General features: G+C 49.5%; 1 protein-coding gene and 1 long non-coding RNA gene across 4 annotated transcripts in view; one reads left to right on the plus strand and one right to left on the minus strand.

Moving 5' to 3' along the window:
- LOC120882167 (X antigen family member 5-like) overlaps positions 1–2,182 on the minus strand; it is a 26,795-nt gene extending 24,613 nt beyond the window's left edge. For all 3 annotated transcript variants that reach the window (XM_040266042.1, XM_040266040.1, XM_040266039.1), the window contains exon 1: positions 1,874–2,182. The gene's annotated coding sequence lies outside the window, so the exon portion shown is untranslated. The remainder of the gene's footprint in view (positions 1–1,873) is intronic.
- On the plus strand, positions 1,120–2,393 carry LOC120882168. Its single transcript, XR_005725429.1, has 2 exons — positions 1,120–1,767; positions 2,181–2,393. It is a non-coding gene; the product is annotated as an uncharacterized LOC120882168 (long non-coding RNA).
- Positions 2,394–5,502: the final 3,109 nt, after the last annotated feature.

Genomic DNA, 5,502 nt, shown 5'->3' on the forward strand with positions numbered 1-5,502 from the left:
AAATAATAACATCATACCTACATATACCCTTTCCCCTGATCTAGCATAATCTTGCTTCATAGTGACTGCCACCCTTGATTTATTTACTGACCACCAACTCTACGAAAGGAGAGACTTGGTCAGTTCTGTCCTGTCACAAACTCCTCCAATAGTGCTCAGGTATATGGCAGGTGCTCAGAAAACATTTGTGGAAGGACATTCTGGAGCCAGGCAACACACACTGCTAACATGCACAGGTACCCTACAAGACGCGCACTGACCCACTGTAATAATTACGATACATACTGAGATTCCAGGAGACAACTGATAACGCTCAACAACACACAGTCAGCATGTGAGGTTCAAGGCCTCAGAATCATATCTGCCAGCTTCCAAACCCTCAGTTCCCGGACAGAGACCTCACAGCCAAGAACATAAGAGGTTTTATTTCTGACACAGAGACTCCAGACAGCTCAGATAGATACCCAGAGACACCACAAAGAGCTCACTGAATCTCTGCACAGAGAGCACACAACTCGTCTCAGACCCTCAAACACAACTGAGACCATAACCATACACACTGCGACAAAGACCCTCCAAACAGACCAAAGTCTTCCAGACAGAAACAAATGAGAGCTGCACAGATACTTCACATCATGGAGACTGACTCCCAAACCACTCGACACTTACCAATCTAATACAAAAACCCTAAACAGAAAGACAGAATTTTTAATAACTCAAGAACATCATATAATCTTTAGATAAAGTCCCCAGACAGATGGAAATCCTGCACCCTGTGCACAGATCCCCAAGCGGCTGGTAGTTTACACCTTTAGATGAACCCATCCTTAAAGCAGCTCAGAGACATCACAACTTGGGACCCTGAATCAAAAAACTCAGAGATCTCACAGTCTGGGGTGCACACGCCTACACACAGAGATCTCACACCCAGGGACTGAAATGCCAGAAAGCTCCAAAAATGCACACCCCGGAATACAGGCACACGCATCCTAGAGGCACTGTACTATGGCTCGCAAAATCCACTCAGATCAAATATTCCATCACTCACAATTCCGCCCAAACGGTCAAGGAGATCAAATGTACCCAAACAGCACCTGTGTTGTCACACGTAGCAATACACAACCCCAAGCTGCCAGATATAGTTTACTCTCCAGGGAGAGACACCAAACTCAGAGACCTCTCCCTGGACAAGAATTGCACGCATTTGTGCAAATGACCGTGCGTGGCCACACGATACAGACTGAGCGAGAGCTAAACAAGACTGAAACGCCGTCAGCATGCTCCTCCAGCGACACCGCCAAACCTCGCCACTAACCAGGGCAGCTATTCGACCCCTTCGGGAAAAGCAGTAAAACTCAAGAGAAAACTTGTATGCTCTGAAAAGCCGCGCACGGCAGCGCAGGCGCACGCGTACACACAGGCCTGTGGCCCTCAGTTCCAGCTCTGCGATCCCAGTGCCTGTACCAGCCAGCCAGCCCAATCGAAGAGGGCCGACCAAGGAAAGCGGGAGGCGCGGGATTTCCGGCGCCCATTCGCGTCCCGGAAGAGCTAAGTCCGGCAAGCACGCGCTGACCAATCAATGCCCAGAACGCTTGCTGACGCCATACCCCACAACTGGCAGCCTCTCTCGCTCCGGAGCCATCCCCCTTGGATGTAACCGTGTAGAAACCAAGGGGTGAAGTTGGAAAAGAGACGAAGAAAGTTGCAGCTTAATACCGGTGTCCACTCAGACTCGAATGCCACGGGAAGACGGAATGGAGCGAATGGGTATGGACCCATGGCGCCACGAGTGCCTCCGCTGGGAAGTGTGGCCGATCCCCGACGCGGTGTAAAGGGGCTCTCAGCGTTGTCACACGCCCTCTCCCAATGGTACCTTCCAGAGTGGGTGGTCTTACCGCTACCCCTCAGTGGTACATTCCAGGACAAAAGTGTTTCGTCTCGCGCGCCCCTTGGTGGTGAGACTGAGGAACAGCCGATCTAGGTGCCGGTGGCCCATTAGAGGAGGATCCTCCTCCACGGGTGGAAAGGCAAAGTTAGGATGAAAACCCCACCGATTGCTGCTATCTTGGACCCAGAAAAAAGTCTTCGTAAACTGAAGATTACTTCTCTGTAGGAGCCACTATCGTAACAGGAAGCATTGAAACCATTTTCTCTGTACTTGTTTGTGTTTTCCTGTTTAGTTACAGAATCGGTTTCATCGGGAAAGCCAGCCACAGTCCGGAGAAAGCTTCCGACTGGGATCTGAAGGCCTGGCATGGGGAAGGCCTCTGTCGTTGACTGCGAGTAATACTGAAAAAGACAACAGGACATTCCATTCTGTTAGGAAAAGGGTCAGCTCCAAGGGGACCCAAGGATACCTTGCAGATGAAATAAAGACCACAGCTTTATCACCATCTTGTCATCCCTGAATATGTTTCCTAGCAGAATCCTCAGCCTGTCTAGCTATGCCTCTCTCAACAAGTTCAAATTTGTTTATTCATTCCGTCATTCTTTCATTCTCTCCACAGTTTGTGTCAAGCACAACTATGTGTGTTAGGAAAGAGAAAATCAACTTTGGCTTCATGAAACTTATATTGTGTTGGGGTCATACAGCCCCAAAGGATAAGTAATTTTCAGGTGTTCATAACTGCTGTGATTAACATTAAACCGGGTTAGTGAAATAGGGGGGATGATACCTAGAAAGAGTGGTCAGGGAAGTTCTTTCTAAGATTGTGACATTTGAGTAAAAGCCTAGAGGAGATGCCTGTCTGGGAGAAAAGTATCCCAGACAGAGTTAAGGCCAGTTGAAAAACTGGGGCGTGGAACTCGGTGTGCCGCTGCTGCTAAATCGCTTTAATCGTGTCCGACTCTGTGCGACCCCATAGATGGCAGCCTACCAGGCTCCTCTGTCCCTGGGATTCTCCAGGCAAGGATACTGGAGTGGGTTGCCATTTCCTTCTCCAGGAACTCAGTGTAGTGTGTATGAAAAGAGTGAGGAGGCCTGTGTGACTGTCACAGCATAATGGAGGGAGAGCCAGGAGACCTGATGAGAGAGGTAATGAGGGTCAGGTCCCATAGGGCTTTCTGGCCAGAGCGGGGACTTTGACTTGAGCCACAGGAGGTTTCTTACCAGAGGAACCCCTAGGCTTCTCTCAGAGACCCCAATCACACAATGATTTTTGAGGAGCTCTTGATTTACACCAGAAAAACCGCAGGCCATGTGCAATTGAACATGCCTTTCCTGGAATCCCCTACACTCAAGGAGAATCCCCCCTACTGCTCCCAGTGAACATCCGTGTCAATTGACGATACCCTCAGGAGAGACAAAGCCAAGGAACCTCTTGGTGTGAGTGAGGTCACACTGAGTCTTGCAAAGGCAAAGAGGGATGATATAACAAGCTCAGAGATGGCAGAGAAAAAGACAAATATAGAGCATTAGACAGGGACGGAGAGACTATTTCTGGCAGCAAACTGTCCCCACTTAGTTAGCACCCACCTACAGGGCCCCAGCCCTGCTACTGGATGATGTACGGTTCATTTTCTCTATAGGAGAATAAAAGCCTCTCCCCAGGGACTGTCTCTAGGGAATGACTCAGTTGCCCATGGCCTGGGCTTTAATCATGCTCCCTTAACACACATCCGGGGCCTCTGCCTATCATGATAAGGACATGTACCAGTCATAGCGAGGCTCATCTGTATATAGGGCCCCTCACAATTTGTCCAGCCCAGCTTTCCCTCCTGCTGATCTCAGTGCCAATGTCTGCTTTAATGGGGGAAGAGAGGCAGGGATCTCTGCATTTGTGGTGGAGCCTTGTGCAAATTGGCGAATGTGAGGTTTCTCCCCCGCTACTTGGAGGCTCACCTCTGTGACTTTTAGCACCACCTCTCCAGGGAATATTAAGATTACATTCCATACACCAGGTAAGAAGTTGTGTGTGTGATGGGGAGACACAGAGACATATCCTGACAGTGAGTCAGTCATAGGGTCCTTGTGGTCCTGTGCAAATGCCCCCCTACCCTCTACCTGGCCAGGGTAGTGCTGAGTCTTCCCTGGCCCCACCGAGGAGCCCAAGCTTACATCTGGTTCCTCCCGTCATCGTGAGCTGAGACCTCCTATCTGCAGTGGGCCTTGAGCTCCCTTCTGCAAATGCTGCCCTCCTTGTTGTGGGTTGGGCAGATTCACTGAGTGAGTGTGTGTACACGGTTTTTGTCACAGGACCCCTATCATGGGTGGTACTCATGTCAGCAAGTATTGTTCTTAACAGGATTATTACCCTGGGCTCCTGTGAACGGCACATGACTTACCCTTTCTGAGGATGGCACCCCAAGCTTTTATCTCTGTAGGGAGGCATGGTAGAAATCATAGCAAATGTGAAATCACAGGTCTACTTCTAAGACCCGTGAGAGTGGGGTCCATCCAGCCTTCCTCTTAAGACTATTGTCACATGCAGATACATGAACAGCTCAGAGGCCCAACCCTCTTGACAAAGACCCCCTAAATAGTTCAGAGACTTCACGCCCTGGGACAGATATCCTGGAATCACTTCAGAGACTGCTCATCCTAGACTCCCACTCGAAACGGCTTTAATAGATCACACCTGAGGACACAGACCCCAGCCAGCTCAGAAATTCCAACTGTAGACTCAGAAAAATTAGGATCCCTAAGACAAACAGCATTGCTCACAGCCAGTCCTACAGGGTTAAATTGTAACCGCTGTGGTTGCTGAATGACACTGCATCCTGAGGGATTCAGGATGAAAAACAGGATGAGGCGCTCTGTGCTTTGGACAAGCTGACCTTTATTTAGTTACACGCCTACCTCAGGAAAAGGTTCAGTGACCCCAGATTCTTGCATCTTCCCACACACAGACAAGCATGAAAATGATTTACTTGTGATATCTGATCTCTGTGTTTCACAGTAATCTTTTACCAATATCCACACTTGACTGCATGTATTTCATTGCCCAAAATCATACTGACTTCTCTGCTGCCTCCTCAGAGCAGTTTCCTCAGAGCTAACAGAGTAACCGTGTCCCAGGCTATAGTCCCCAGAAGACCCTGAATTCAACTCAAACTCACAACTCTTCTGTTGTATGCTTTTCTTTAAGTGGACACTACTCTAGCTAACAGCACCCCATTAGCTCTGAGGCTTCACACTTCTCCCCCCACCACCCACAGGCTGCACCCTGGGACACAGAGCCCCAAATCTTCGCCTCTGGGCTTCTGTGTGGGCAGTGGCAGTGGATTTCTGTTCGGTCAACCCCAAGAGAGTGACGCGTCCAGTCTTGAGGTCCCTGCAATCTGCATTCACCAGCATGCCATCCTGAGGAATGCAAGTTCATTCCAGGGGTGGGGATTGCCTTAGAGCTGAGGGGTTCTGAAATTGATTTCCCATGTCTGGCTCCTGAGAATGGACCTAACACACTCTAGTCACCTCTCGTCATGGTGACTTTGTATCCTGCCCAATGAGGTTTAGAGTGCATACCAGATCCACAGAACAAGCCCTGGGGACCTTGTCCTCTC

This window comes from Oryx dammah, unplaced genomic scaffold (genome assembly GCF_014754425.2).
Source record: "Oryx dammah isolate SB20612 unplaced genomic scaffold, SCBI_Odam_1.1 HiC_scaffold_23, whole genome shotgun sequence".
Classification (NCBI taxonomy): Eukaryota; Metazoa; Chordata; class Mammalia; order Artiodactyla; family Bovidae; genus Oryx; species Oryx dammah.